At 50.5% G+C, this 16,006-nt stretch overlaps 1 protein-coding gene across 4 annotated transcripts in view; it reads left to right on the forward strand.

Moving 5' to 3' along the window:
* Window positions 1-16,006, forward strand: part of LOC110468166 (protein CEPU-1) — a 360,951-nt gene that overhangs the window by 194,617 nt on the left and 150,328 nt on the right. The gene's annotated exons all lie outside the window — the stretch shown is intronic.

Here is a 16,006-nt window from a genome sequence, read left to right on the forward strand (position 1 = left end):
TGTATGTGTATATATAGATATATATGCCCAGAGAGTTTGTTGACTCCTCACCCTGGAAGGGTTCCAGGCAACCTGGTCTGGTTGGAGGTGTCCCTGCAGGGTCTGGAATGAGATGGGCTTTAAGGTCCTTTCCAACCCAAACCATTCTGGGAATCTGTGACTCTAATTTTCGGTATATTTGTATACATGGGGTTGTTGAGGTGCTTGGAGCCTCCATGTGCTTTATGGGGTGATGCCACAGTGCATTTGGTCCCAGATATGCCCTGAGAGCCCAAGACTGGAGTCACAGGTGTGTGCAGGGCATGGCTTTGTAGGCTGATGCCTTCTTGCCATGCTGTTTCTCTGCACTGGAGTGAAATTCTGTAGTTTTCACCTTTTGTTGCATCTCAGCAGCCCCTGGAGAGCCCCTATTAGCACTACTGGAGGTCTGACATCTCCTCCTGGATATGAGCCTGGATGTGGATCTGACCAACCTCCCCCAGCCTCCACAGGGACAGCTTAACATGACCCTGGGGTGTCCCTGAGCAGGTGCAGGTCCCTGGCCGTGGCACCTGGAGCAGCTCCGAGCCCAGCATCCGTCATGCACGTTTCCCTGCGAGACCAGCGGCTCGCCAGCCGTCCCTGCGAGCTGGGATCTCTTCCATGGCCGCAGGGCCTGATCCCCAGCTGCTGGGAGCTGGCACCGTGTCACCCAGCGGATGGCCCAGCTGGTCACTCGTGGCTGCTGCTGCCCGTCCCCGAGCAGCCAAACCCGCAGCAGCCCAGGGCCAGTTGGAGCTGCTCCCCTCTCTCTGCCTCCCACTCTTTTCCTCACTTCTCCCTTTTAATTCTCTCCCCGTCTGTTCAGCTCTCTCCCCTGCTGTTCATCCCTCTCTATTCTTGAGCCATCCTTCTTTTCCTCTGTGAAGGAAGCTTGGGGAGGAAGGGAGGAGAGCAGCAGTCCAACTCTGTCGGTTTTTCCAATACCCTTCCCTAAAATCTCACCAGGTTACATTATGCTCTAATAGACTTTAAGCCAATCTGCCTAATGCCACTGCAAAGGTCAATTAAATTCACCCTAAAAAATTTACTCCTGGCTCATTATACATTTAGAAAATGAGTTAGAAGCACAAGCTGCCCCAGAGGTTTCTGATATTTTCCTAATGAACATGTCTCCTAATGGAAAAAAAAGAAAGAAAACCAACACAAAAAAAAACCTACCCTCACAGCAATTTGAAAGGAATATTTTGCTGGTCCATTGGAGAGAGTAGAGTAAGGCTGAGTGTAAGGCAAAGAGGAGGAGGAGGGATGTGTGATACGATATCTCAGCGAGGTCATTACACCCACCAGAGGAATTTGTTGAAGGAATTTGCTTGCCCAGGCATTTGGGCAAGAGCTTTGACCTTGTGTCCACACCTGGTCCCTCTTGAAGGGTGGTTTGGCTTCGTGCTCCCGAGGCACATCCACGCTGGCTGTGACTCGGTGCACTCACAGCCCACCCACGGCTTCCTCACCCTGCCAGTGTTTTGTGCCTGCAAGGATTCACAGGCTAAAGGAAGAAAAATTAATCAAGTGAATGATTAATTGCAAACTGTGACCTGGCTTGCTGAGAGTGACAACTTTGAAGGGCTTTTCAGGCTGAAGATGCTCAATGTGAAAGGCCTTTGTGGACCCTGAGAGGTTTATTTGGTTTGGATTTTTTTTTTTTCTTGAGAGAGTGGTGAGAGGGCTCTTGAAACCCTGTGCCTTTGAGGGCACGGAGTTATTTACTGCTCATCAGATTTTCATCCTCATTTCTAACGTGTAGATCCAGCCAGGTGCAGGACAGAAATAAATTCAAAGATGTTCACTGGTCCTTTGGGCACCCAGCTGTGGGTGCTCCCCACAGTGCCCAGGATTGTGCTGATTTGGAATCCCTCTCAATTATGCAGAGGTTTTGTTGAATATGAACTGCACTTTGAATTTAGAATTTCATTTCCTGCCCTGCAAGTGGAGTTTCTCAATGGGGAGAAGTGGGGGAAGCAGAGCATCTCTCCAAAAGATTTGCTAGGTAGGAATATAAACCACTGAGAACCAGCAGAAGTGCTTGGAATTAAAATGAAGCAAATCAAGGCAATAAAAGCACAAACGTGACTTTGTCAAAGTCAATGTGTTCCCATGGGAAGTTTTAAATTTCAACAAAACAGCATTTCTGACCAAACAAACAGCCCAAATCCCTCCCATTTGCACAGGGATTTAATGGCCTGGGATGGTTTGTTGAACAGAACTGAATGTGTGACTTCACTGGTGCAGAGATGCCACCACTGGGTGTGCTGGGCTTCACCACACCCAGGCTTAGTCACTTAAATCATGGGGGTCTGGTTTAACTTGGTCATCTGCCCACCAGGGGAGACCTTTCAGACCTGAGGAGGCTTCAAGAGAGCTGAAGAGAAACTATGGAAAAGGGCCTGGAGTGGCAGGACAAGAGAGAATGTACTCCCATTGCCAGAGGGCAGGATTAGATGGGTTATTGGGAAGAAATTCTTAGCTGTGAGGGTGGAGAGGTTCTCTGGGGAACCTGGCCCAGGTTCCCCAGAGAAGCTGTGGATTCCTTGGATTCATGGAAGTGTCCAAGGCCAGGCTGGATGGGGCTTGGAGTACCCTGAGACAGTGGAAGATGTCCCTGCCCATGGCAGGGGTGGAAGAGATGTTGTTCAAGGTTCCTTCCATCACAAACCCTTCCATGACCTGTGTTCCTCACAGAGAGGGCAGTTCATCCCCTCCTGCAGCAGGTGGCTAAAGGATGTGGGATACCTGGATTCCAGCCCTCTCCTTGTCTCTGGATGAAAAGCCCAATCTAAGCACCATAATCTAAACCAAGCTGCAACTCCAGGCTGAGCCGCTGCCTTTCTCCAAGAAGCTGCTGGGAATTTTCCTGCAGAGCTGTTTTTTTGGCACAGGGAAAAGCTTCAGGGAAACTGAAAGCCTGGGCATAACTCCCTTCAGTTTGTCTTTAATTACAGCTAGGGAAGAGGTGGTAATTACAACACACCTTTCCCTTGCACAGATCCTCAGGTGGAATCAGCTCTCAGAAATATGCATACTAATCAGGAGCCTGGGTTTTGCCAGGGTTGCTGTTGTGTTGGTTGGGATTGAGCGGAGCGAAGCTGCCCAGATGGCATCCAGGATCTGGCTGGCAGAGGAGGCTTTGCAGAGCCACGAGGACAGGGAAAGCTGTTTTCTCCCTCCTGCTACGGATATTAGGCAGGAGCTGGGGACAGCGGGATGGTGCTTGCAATGTTAATTATTAGCGTGTTTAGTAAATTACCTAGTAAATTGGCCCTTAAAATTTCCAACTGCGTGTCCTCTCTTGCACTCCAAGCCTGCAGCTGAGTTGTTTACACTCTTTCAGCAGGGAAGATGGATCAGCTCTGTCTCAGCTTCTGGACGTCTTGCAGAGAGGAGCCTGAGCTGATCCTGCACGCTGTGCTGGGCTGGGAGGCGGAGGGAGGGTCGTGCCCACAAGCGCAGGAACCCTCACCTTGGCCCAGCTTAAAGCTGAAAGAGCCGTGACGGGGAAGGCAGGACCCCAGGAATCGCTGTCCTTGCCATCCACACGCATCCACGGGCTCCCAGCAGGTTCAGAGCTGTGTGTGTGCGACAGCATCTCCTGATTGCCTTCCCTCTGTGCGCTTGTTCCTGGCCAGGGCTGTGCCTGGCGCGGCGCAGAACCGCTGGCACCGGGGGATGAGCTTGTCCTCCTTTTCTCACAACAGCAGGCTGAGGGAGAGGCTGGCAAAAGAGAAAGGCAGGTATCTGTGTGATGAGCAGGGAGAAGGATGCTCTGCAAGCTGTATGAGATGGGTGAAACAGCGCTGGAGAGACTTTGCCGTGGTCTGCTGGCCACTGCCTGCTCCATGAGCTGATCTGGGGAACTTATCTCCCTCAAAATCTGGGTTTAAATAGCTGGGAGATCACTATGGATGAGCCTTAGGGATGCTCCCCAGCAAGAGCAACCCTGGCCCCATGTGCTTTTGGGCTAAATCTGCTCAGGGTCTGCCTTGGGACCTACCCTATGTGGTTGGGACAGCATTGAGAAGATCTGGCTTTATTTGGGACTGATGCCAGGCCAGATCCCTTTCCTCCCTCATTTTTTCCCATTTTGCTAGATGGGATATGCATGGTCTGTTTTCCATTGCAAGGTACATTTTCCCTTCTGTGCATTTCCACCTCTCCTCTTGCCTTTTCATGTGTTCTGGAAAGGTCAGCCCATATCTGGAACATGCTTCAAATTTGCACAGAGAGCCGGGGGCAGGAGGAGAGGCGAGCGTCGTGCTGCTGCAGCTCCAGCCCTCTCAGAGGGAGGTTTGCTGCTTATTTCACTACTTTTATGGATGGATGGGATGCAGGACTGCGTGAAAACCCACCTGCAACCTGAGGAAATCGCCTTTTCTTAGCAGAAATCCCTCAAAGCACAGAGTGGTGGGGGTGTAACCCCACCGGCTGCAGCGATACGCTGTTCCCCCCTCCAACCTCAACTCTTGGGGTACATCAGCCTCGCCCTTCCTCTCTCCTCGGGGTGATCCTCACCTCCTCCAGCTGTCAGCCGAGGCACATCCTCCAGCTCTGTGTCCCTCTGTGCTGGCAGCGTGTGTCCGACCTGCTCCCCTTGCTGCCGCATCCCGCATCCCTCGCGCTTTTCCCGGGAGCACAGGGGACACCGTGGCCAGCGCCGTGCCCCCTCCTTGTCTCCTCGTCAGGCCCTTACCTTGCCTGTCAGGAGCTGCCTCCTCTCGCCGGGACCTGATGCTGCTTCATTTCTGTTTTAATTTTGCTGCGGTTTCGCGACAGCCACGGCGGGGTCAGGAGTTACAGAAAGGTTACTGGTGAGTGATGGGTATTGACATCCTTAACAGCGCCCTGACCCCATCAGTCTCGCTCTGTTCCTCTTTTTCCTTACACTTGCCCTGTTTTTTTACTTTTAAATTGGCCTCTTTCATGCATAAAGCTGCTTCATCACATTTTACCCAAAGCCACAGTCGGTGAGGAAGGAAGGGAAGTGCTGATTTGCCCTGGCTGGCATTGAGGGAGGCTTTCATTCTTTTATTTTCCTATCCCAGAAATGTCGTGTGCTGTTTTTTGCCCCCTTTTTTTCTCTGATCTGCCAGTTCATCTTTCCAAAAGCCCACCTGGACTGTCGTGCCTGTGCCTGGGGCTGTCATGGGGGCTCACACAAACAACCAGCTCACCTTGTGCAGGGCCAGGCTGCATGCTGGAGGTTCAGCAGCAGGAAGAAGCTCATCCCTGCTTCTTTCACCAGCCTGGCTCCTTGTCTGGTGGGTTCCATGTGCAAACAGCTGGGAGAGCTTGTCTAGAGATACACACCAGTCTGTAGAACCCCAGCACAGCAATTCAGGTGGAGCCTGAGAAGCTCAGAAGGAGTTGGCAGTGGGGGTGGAGTGGGACAGAATTTCTACTTATAAATTGAAAAAAAAATTAAAAAAAAAGCTTTATTTAATTTGTTTTGATGAAAGAGAATAGATTTAGATGGGATATTGGGAAGAAATTCTTCTCTGTGTGGTGGGGAGGCCCTGGCACAGGTGCCCAGAGCAGCTGTGGCTGCCCCTGGATCCCTGGAAGTGTCCAAGGCCAGGCTGGACAGGGCTTGGGGCACCCTCGGATAGTGGAAGGTGTCCCTGCCCATGGCAGGGGGTGGAATGGGATGATCTTGGAAATCCCTCCCATCCCAAGCCATTCTGGGATTCTGTACATCCCAGTGTTTCCCCCCAGCCAAGGTTCATGGCATCCCCTCCTTGTTGCACCTCATAAACCCCAGCCCCATCACTGCTTCATCTGGCCAGACATAAACCTTCACACAGGCTGTTTGGAAATACGGCACAGCTCATTTTGAACGTGTCTTATCTCCCCGCTGAGGAGCTGCTGTGGCTTAGCAAGGCTGGGTTTGCCTCCCTCCTGCAGCTCATCCACATCTCCACTCCCATCCCAGCGCTCTCCTTCCCTCCAGCCCACGACAAGCTGCCGTGACGTTATCAGATGCTTCAGCACTAAAACTCCTGGCACGCAAACTTCTTTTTTTTTTTTTGGGCTTTATTGTTGCATCCATAAAACAGGCTGGGGAGACTGCTGAAGCAGTAACGCTGCTCCGTTTTAAAGGCAGCTGCAAATCAGCCCCACTCCCCTGTGCAGCACTGAGCTGGTTTTATGAGCCCTAATTAAACAGGATCTGCCCTGTGGTCCAGCTTCCACCCAGCCTATCTGAGAGATGGGATTTAATGGTTGGGGTTATGGATCTGTGTCCGTGGGCTTTGGTTCCCCTGGAAATGAACTGTAATGGGATGGTGAATGGATTAAAGTGAACGGAAACAGCCCGTGCAAAGCCGTACATCAGGTGTGTGTTTTGTCTTAGCTGAAAAATGCAGGTTGGGGACTGAGTCAACCTGTTTTAGGGTTGGACAAGGAACAATCTAGCACTGTTTTGTGATGCTGAAAAATGGGAATGGGCATTAAATGAAGGAAGTAGTCATTGCTGAGAGAGCGCCAGGGCTGTCGACACGCCTGGGTTGTGCCTGTAGAATACCAAGGTTTTCAGGTTTTTGTAGAATACCAGAGCAGGGTTTTGGTAGTTTCAGGCTGTCTTGGGCTGAGATTCTCCTCAGAATGAGATGGCACGGGCTGTACCTTTGCTTGTTTTCTGTGGAAATCTCTTTAAGGCTTATATCTCCTGACATTTCTTTGTGGTGGCATCTCTACAGGAGAAGCCTCATGGTCCTGCCACGGCAGGAGGAGGGAAGTGCTGGCACCCGGCACTTGACAATTTATTTGAACCCTTGAGTCTTTCCAAGAAAGCAATTTCTTTGATATTTCTCCTGGCATTTGAAGAGGGGAAAAGGTATTTCCCACATACACTCGCTGGTTTTAGCCTTCCTTTCCCCGAAATGATGATGTCTCTCTTTGTGAAAGTCAGCTGCATCTTACAACCCATAAACAGGGTGAGGAGGGAGATGGGGAGGAGAGTTTGCAGTTCAGGAACTCTGTAGTGGTGTCCATAAGGATATGGAATTTTTCATGGCACCAGAGGATCCTTCCAGGCAATTTTGCACCCAACACTGGGCTCCCCCAGCCATGTCATCCACAAGCAACAGTGAAATATCAGCAGCATCATGGCTGGGCTTAAATCTTTACTGAATCTCCATTTTTCTTTCTTTAAACGCTTACAGAATAAATGGAATTTATAATCAGAAACCATAAAATCTCTGATTTATGATTCATCTTGATGACAATATTTAATAACTCGTGTATATTTTATTACATCTTTTTAATGCCCTGTTGTGGAATTTTACTTAGGCATTTCACCCTCTATATCAACCTGTCTCAGCACAGATGGGCTGACTTTTTTGCCTTGGGCTGGCAATGGAGCCAAATGTGCTCCGGGCTGGGCTCTTCCCAGGACTGCCTCAGTCTGTCCAAGTGGGCACAGGAAGCAGTGCTGGACATCCAGCCATGGTTCCAAGAGCTGCTGCTCACTTTGCAGATCTGATGTCTTTCCCTGCCTGGGCAGCTCTTTTCCAACATCCCCCGCCAATGGGGACTCAGTGCAGGTGGGGAGAGACATTCAGCTGTAGGGTCTCTCTTCCCTCCTCAAGGACTTTTTGCTTGGAAACGCGGAGCTATTTAGGTTATTGCTCAAGTGTGTTCTCCTCTGGAGAGCTCTCCCTGCCTTTCTGGGACCATTAGTGCAAATTAGCTGCTGCATCCCGTCATCCCCCAGCCTGCTGCACCCAGGGTACGGATCCTCCCACGGGGAGGGGATGCTCATAAGCACCAGAGCTGCGTTCTGGCTTGGCTGGAAAGCAGCAGCTCCCTGCATCCCTCCCTCCCAGCTGGCTGTTATAACCAGAGCTGGAATGCACAGAGACGAGGGATGGGCAACAGCTTGGCATGGGTGTCTCTTGAGATTTGGATGCAAGAGGGGTTCATGTGCTTCCTTAGGTGCCTGTTTTGGATGTTAAACCCATGCCAGCACAGGGACAGGTCATGTCTAGAGCTAATCCTAGGAGGGACTGCAGGCTTGGGCCCACATCAGCCTGGTTATAGCCTGTTTTTTTGGCAAGTGAGCCGGGAGCGTGTGGTAACACCCATTTTCCTCCTGCTGAGCATGGTCTGGTGGTTTGGTTTTGTTGCTCCCCAAGCAGCAGGACGCCCCAGCACTGCGCTGGTGCTCGAGCAAGGCGGGTGAGGGGATGAGGGAAATAGCTGGGAGCACAGGGGCCTGGGGCTGGCAGGCACCCCAGGAGCTTGTTGGGAGCATCCACACAGCTTGGCTGAGCTGCCGGGCGCTGCCCATCCATCCGGCACTGCCCCCGCTGCCATCGCCTCGCTGCTCCTGGCAGGAGCCGGCCGAGCAGCCAGGTGGAGAGGAGGAAACGGGGCGAGAGCCGGGCACAGCCTCCCCCGTGCTGCTGGCGGCCATCCGCATGGACGGGCAGCGGCCGAGGGGCCCGGGCTGGCCGGGAGGGGCTGTGGGGTCAGCAGGACCTGCGGACAGCAGGACAGGCTGCAGAAGGGAAGGGGAGAGGGTGGGAAGCGGTCAGGCAGGGAGGAAAAAGCAGCATGGCATCAAATCTTTTTTTTTGTTGTTTTTTTTTGCACCCAGCAGCAGAAGGATGTGGAACTGCTGGAGCAAATCCAGAGAGGCCACAGAGATGCTCCAAGGGCCCTGGAGCCAGGCTGGGAGAGCTGGGGGTGCTCACCTGGAGAGGAGAAGGCTCCAGGGAGAGCTCAGAGCCCCTCCAGGGCCTGAAGGGGCTCCAGGAGAACTGGAGAGGGACTGGGGACAAGGGATGGAGGAACAGGACCAGGGACAATGATTTGACACTGCCAGAGGGCAGGGATAGATGGCATATTGGGGAGAAATTCTTCTCTGTGAGGGTGGGCAGGCCCTGGCACAGGTGCCCAGAGCAGCTGTGGCTGCCCCTGGATCCCTGGCAGTGTCCATGGCCAGGCTGGACAGGGCTTGGATCAACCTGGGACAGTGGAAGGTGTCCCTGCCCATGGCAGGAGTTTGGAAGAGGATGAGCTTTAATGTCCCTCCCATCCCAAGCCATTCTGGATTTCTATGATACTTGGTTGCACTATTTTTGGTTGCACTTTTTGGCTACAGAGAGGTTGGTTGCTTAATTTTGGAGCTTTGATGAGGTGGCCCTGCACTGTCCTTCCAACAAGGAGCACCACTTGGCTCTTGCATGGAGAAGACAGAAAATCCAAATACCTGAATTCCATGCACTGTTATGCACCCACCAGTCTGTTGGTCCTGGGTGCTGATGGTTCCTTTTGAAATGAACAGAAAAATTCAGTCTCCTTCACAATGTTTTGACAGTTTTTTGGGTTTTCTTGTTGGTTGTTTTTTTGTGGGGCTCAAACTGTTTTGCAAAGAACTCTCAGGGCTGGATGAAATGTTTGTGCTGGGAAATCAGCCATCTTCAAAAGGGCTACTGCTCCCTTGCAAAACATTTGCAGAGTTTTCATCTGTGCGTTTTGGCTCCTCTGATACAAGGCAGAAATCATCCTGGGAATTGTCTTCCCGATGGTTATGCTGCTGTCTCTGCTAGGAAAAAGAAAAAGGCATAAATGAGAATAACTTCAGCCAACCAACAGCAAGAAAACATCCTCTGTGCTGTAGGATGCTGGGCTTGGATGGTTTTGGTCTAAACAAGGTCATCGATCCCAAACAAAAACCTGCCTGATGTGAGTTGAATGGCTGGGATCTCAGATCACAGGGATTTAGAAGAACTTTTGCCATCCTTGACTGCCCCGAATTGCTCTTACTGGTTGCATGTCATTGTTCAAAATGTATTTATTTCCATATTAAACACCATAAACAAAGAGAATTTTGTAGAATCAGGGAATCACAGAATGGCTTGGGTGAGAATGGACCTTAAATCTCATCTCATTCCCTGACATGGGTAGGGACACCTTCCATTGGGCCAGGTTGCTCCAAGCTTCATCCAACCTGGCCTTGAACAATTCCAAGGATGAGGCAGCCACAGCTTCTGTGGGTGACAGAGACTTTAAAGCTGCATTGCTGGCTGGGAGGAGCAGGATGATCCTTGTGCCAATTTGAGAAAAAAAAAAACCCAGTCATTGGGAGGGTAAAACTCCTTCCCTGGAAGGTGAAGGTGACTTCTCAGAGCAGGCTCATCACAAGGCTGGCCTGACCCATTCCAGCCCTAAATTAGTCTGGCAAAGGAGGAGAAACTTCCTGAAGAGGTTTCACAATTTCTAAAGGTCTTCTGGGCAATGCTGGAAATGAAGAAAAGGAATTATTCCTGGTCTCCAAAGGTGGTAGGGCAAGGATAATGGCCTGGAGCTAAAGAAGGGAAATTTTTTCTGCTTGGCTATTAAGAGAATGCCCCCGAGTTGGGAGGGAAGGGGGAGAGTCCCCAGGGAGGGAGCACCGGCGCCGGCCGGGGCGCAGAGATGGGATGTTAATGGAGGTGATGAAGGCAAGGATCTTTAGACAGCACAAGAGGTCATCCTGTTGACCTGAGCCAGCTCTCTCCTGGCCCTACAATCTGTGTGGTGCCATAGTAAATTCCACTTGCCTGACTTTACTGCGGGTGCTTTATCGCTCAACTTAATGGCTGGGAAATGTCTTCACTTGACTGCTCCGTTCAGATGAGAGGGCTGTCTGTGATCCTCAGGCTTAAGCAACAATTCACTGCCTGCAAAGGGATGATGCCTTTTATTATCTTCCCTCTCAGAACCTGGACTCGAGGTCCTGGCTCCTCTTTGCCACTGATTTTTCCCTTTCTGACCTCATTCCATCCCCCACTACCTCGCAGATTCTCACAAGCCGCCTTTGGGAGCACGTGTTTGGAGTTTCCATCCTCTGAGCTCTGATTTGGGAATGGTTCTATTCAGTCAGAGATGGGGGCTGCTGTGGGGCTCCCTGAGGGTGTTGTGACCCCTTTGGATTCCAGCCTGGAGAGCAGGAGTCAGGTGTGGAGGAGGATGCTGGCAGCAGATGTGTGTGGTACAACCAGCCCTCCTGTTTTTATTGCAGGTCTCAGTAGTCTCATCAGAGTTGATGTTTTCTTTAATGTTACGAGCCCCGTGCAATTGCAGAGGAATCCAGGCTTTGGGTGAGCAGCAGCTTTGAAATGCTGGGGTTGCATAAAATAATATGGAAATACGTCTGGAATCTGCCAGCTAATAAACTCAGCTCATCTTAATTATGACTGCTTTTATTTTAGAGGTCAAAACAAAGGTTTGCTGGGGTATAAATTGGAGCAGTGGAGCTATGGAGATGTTCCCAACAGGAATATTGAAGGAGTCAGTGCAGCGCTGTGCTGGGTTGTGGTGATGGGGGGGTGGCCCTGTGTTGCAGGGAGCTTCTACTCATTCCTGGAGGGAGCCAGCCATGCTGGAAGCTTTTATTCAAGGAAGAGATGATGTTTGAGGCAGAGCCAAGCTGTGGATGTGTCCCTGGGCTGGGCCGAGCAGCGTGTGCGGGAGCGATGCCGCAGGGTGGGGGCGAGTGGAGCGTCCTTCCAGCTGCCCCCAGGCTGTGCTCCCCACGGAGCCTCCACCTTTCCTTGGAAAAATGCTGAAGGAATGCGTGTCCCTTTCTGGAGGCTGTTTGAGCGAATTGTGAGCAGGCGACGGGAGCAGCAGAGGAACTGTCGCCATCGGCGGCTTTTCGATAACGTGATCCGAAGGTTCCCGCTGTGGATGTGGCTGGAGCTGTCCCTGCCCTCCCTGCGGGTTCAAATGGAAATGTGCAGGCTTCTGGTGCCTCTGTCTGGATGGAGGGAGACAAGGGAGGCCCATGCAACAGGGATTTTCCTGTCTCCACCTGTGCTTTTGCATCTGTATCTTCTTGCTTTGCTCTGTTCGCCATTCCCAAACGGATATCAGGGCATGGCGAGGAGAGATGGAGAAAGCCACCTTTGGAATTCTGGCTGTGAATCCCAGAACGATTTGGGTTGGAAGGGACCTTAAAGCTCATCTAATCCGATCTCCTGCAGTGATCAGAGACATCTTCAACTAGAGCAGATTGGTCAGAGCCCGTTGGTCTTCCATCAATGTACATTTCTGCACAGAAAATGCCTTTATTGTGAAATTCCTGGGATAGTTTTTTTTATTCAGAGAAATTGATTTTCCATTGGGCAGATCTAAATCTAGGTGATTGCCTGGAAGGAGCTCAGTGGTTTAGTTGCTGGATGGCTAAGGCAGGAGTTGTCATTGCTGGCCAGAGAGACGTGCTGGGAGGCAGTGGGGAGCACCAAACCCCAAAACTGCAAACCCTAAAACCCCCTGGAAAGTAACTTGCCATATTCTGTCCCATCTACAGGACACGGGTGACTTTCAGGAGCTGGGAGTTAGCTGGAATGTCCTTGCATTAGGTAAACGGGGGGAACAAAAATCTATTCCATGAAAATTTTACTTTTTGGAAATTTCTGCTGAGATGAGGAAGTTAGAGGATATTTTCTTTTTTATTTAAACATATATAGACATATATATATATATATATATACATATATATATATATATTTGAGTTTCAGCAGCTTTCCATTTCCTAGTCAGCTCTCTGCATGATGCCATTTCTGCAGGCACCAGATGACTTTTTTCCCCCTCAGGAAATTTTCTAATATCAATTTAATTTTGACTCTCACAGCTGCATCTATTCCGTGGGGAACCTACTCTACGGCCTCGCCAAGAAAGTGTTTCCTCTTAGCTGTGAGTTCATTTTCCAGCTTTAAAACATCATTCAGTCATTCCTAACGAAAGGTATAATCAACTTTAAGGCTCCATGGCTTAGCTGAGTCCCTAATGGAGATGGGGATCATTCCTGTAAGATCATTCCAGCAATGGCTCGGCCCTTATTTCCCTTGGCAGCTGTGCTGGCACCTTGCAAAGGATGGATTTCAGTGGATGAAACTGCACCCAGAGGGATTAGAGCCAGTCCACGTGGATGCAACTCTGTGAGTTGCTCCCTTGAGATGCATTCTGGCATCCCACAGGGATTTGTTCCTTCTCTGTTGTTGCGGCTTCACAAATCCTGCACAGCTTCTGCAGGAGCAGATGAGAAAGAATTTGGTCCAGCTTGACTTAAAACAAAGAAAAAGAAGGAAAAAAAAAACCCAAACAGCAAAAAACCCCAGCAAAAACACAGTTTGTGTCCCATCTGATTGTATTTCCATGCCCACGTCTGCTCTGCATAAATGTTTTGGGAGCACCAAAGGGGAATTGTCTTCATTTTCTGTGGCAGGCTGTGTGATGGGAAGGGCTGGGGTTACTCCAGACCTTGCTGAATTCCACCATGGACACAGTTCTGTCCATCCCTTCCTGTGCCCATCTGCTGTGGAAACATGAATGTGAATAGCACCAGGAAAACAGGATCAGGTGGAAGGAGGGAGCAGTAGGAGACCTGTGAGGAGCATCAGGGCTGGGCTGGGCTGCCTTGGGAGTGGGATAGTGTTAAATAAGGCATGGAGCAGGGTGGGATTTATTCCATTGAATGTTTACCCAGCCTTGTGGAACAGGAAACCTGGGCTGGTCTGGGTGGAGGAAAGCCCTGGAAATCATGGAATAGGATGGAATGGGATAGAGAGGAGAGGAGAGGAGAGGAGAGGAGAGGAGAGGAGAGGAGAGGAGAGGAGAGGAGAGGAGAGGAGAGGAGAGGAGAGGAGAGGAGAGGAGAGGAGAGGAGAGGAGAGGAGAGGAGAGGAGAGGAGAGGAGAGGAGAGGAGAGGAGAGGAGAGGAGAGGAGAGGAGAGGAGAGGAGAGGAGAGGAGAGGAGAGGAGAGGAGAGGAGAGGAGAGGAGAAATTGAAAATAAAATCAGATAGAATTTGAATAGGAGAAAGAATAGAATAGAATAGAATAGAATAGAATAGAATAGAATAGAATAGAATAGAATAGAATAGAATAATTTAGGCTGGAAAAGCCCTGTAAGATCACTGAGTCCACCCATTTCCTCAGCACTGCCACACCCACCACCTAACCAACCAGCTTTGCCCAGCTTTTAAATTCCTCCAGGGATGGGATTCCACCAGTGCCCTGCTGGCAGAAAAAAATGCCCTGGGGACCCCGGAATACTCAGATGTGCCACAGAGCAGGGAAAGGGCTGTAGGGGTGAATCCACCCCTCAGCCATGGCTGGGTGCTCTCCCTGCAACAGTTTCTTAAATTTCAACCCTAAAGTAGCTTATGAAGCATCAAAATGACAGAAAATTTGGAAATAAGCAAGACCTCCAAGTCCTCCATCTCTCTCCCCAGAGGAAAAACCCAAACAGATGAGCCAACAAAAAAATTTAATTGAAATGTTTGGGTACAAATTACCTGACAATCCAAACAGAGGAGCTTGGAACCAGCGCTGAGCTTCTTGTTCAGAAAATATTGAAGTGATCTGACACTTTCAGAACTCCCCATAAAGCTTTGGAAGTGAAAAATTAATCCGGAGTAACCTCTTTCTCTGCTTTCCTAAAGCAGATTGGCTTTTGATGGATGTTTTTGCCTCCTCAGTAGATCCCAAGCAGCCGAGCCTGGCTCTTCCCCGTCGCGTGGTGCGAGTCCCTGGAGAATCAGAGCGTGGGAATGAGTGTGGGGCTGCTCTGGGTGTGAGGATTGCTCTGGATACCTGGAGCATTTCCATTCCTGCCTCCTCTCCTTTTGCTGTCCCTGCCAGTGCACGTCCATCATTCCTTCTTGCAGCAGTCTGTCTGTTGCTGCTGCCTTTTATCCCTCTGAACCTTCCTCGTGGGATTAGGCATGGAACGGAGAGTTGTAGCACATAATGGCAGGGCTGTAATTACCTGATGAATACGGTGTAATTACACCATGGTAAAGCTTTTGGATAACCTCACCACCTCCCACTTGTCCCTATAACTGGAATTTCACTACGTTTCAGCTCTTAACGTTACCTCCATCTCCAAAATTGTGGCTTTGGCTTCCTAGTCACCATGGAAAGGTATTTATAATATTCAGTGGCACCACTGATTTTGCACTTACACTTTAATTAATTTGCGGCCATGGAGCCCTGAAGTTGTTGGAATAGAGTGAAAATTGCGGGTGTGGGAAGCAGAGCTGTGGTGTAATCACAATTGCTGGGCAATCACATCCCACAAGCTCAGCATAAACCCACATTAAATTTTGGGGCCCTCCCTGGGATCTCTTGGTACGGGTTTGGATGGGCAGAGGGATCTGAGCTGCTGCAGGTCCCTCTGCCCAGGTGCAGACACGTTGGACTTCTCACTCTCTACAGCTGCCTGACAGGAGGGTGCAGGATGGTGAGGGTCAGCCTCTTCTCCCAGAGAACAGGGACAGGACAAGAGGACACAGCCTCAAGCTGTGCCAGAGGGGTTCAGGTTGGACATCGGGTGGAATTCCTTCATGGAAAAGGTTGTTGAGCATTGGCAGGGGCTGCCCAGGGAGGTTTGCAATCCCCATCCTTGGAGGTGTCCAAGGAACCCTGGATGTGGCACTCAGTGCTCTGTGCTGGGGACAAGGTGGGGATGGGTCACAGGTTGGACTCGATGGTCTTGGAGGGCTTTTCCAACCTTAATGATCCTGGGATTCTCTGAATTCTCTGGCTCTCCTTCAGTTAGCAGCTGTGGAACAGCATTTTCCCTGATCCATCCTGCTTGCAGCTTCGAGCCCCTCAGCCCAGCTTGGATGTGGCCTGGTGGCACCACTCAGCAAACTTCATCTTGACGAGTGACCTGGAGCTAATTGCCACCCTCCTTGCACATTTCCATCCCTCTGACTCCAGTAAAACCAGCCCAGACATTTCCCTGCCTTTTGGAGCTGCTATTTGGGATACACAACAAGCACTGTGACATAATGGATTTTTATTATTATTAGGCTCCCAGTGCCTGTTTCCCTGTCAGTGTAACAGGGCTAATGAAATGTCCCCACCACTCATGGGGCTTGGGAGGACAATTTGGGCGGATCTCCATAGCATTTGGAAGAGGTGGAATGCTGGTTGTTATTTATTACAGATCTGGTTTACTTAGCCCTGGGTTTATT

This window comes from Lonchura striata, chromosome 24 (genome assembly GCF_050655825.1).
Source record: "Lonchura striata isolate lonStrDom1 chromosome 24, ASM5065582v1, whole genome shotgun sequence".
Taxonomy (NCBI): domain Eukaryota; kingdom Metazoa; phylum Chordata; class Aves; order Passeriformes; family Estrildidae; genus Lonchura; species Lonchura striata.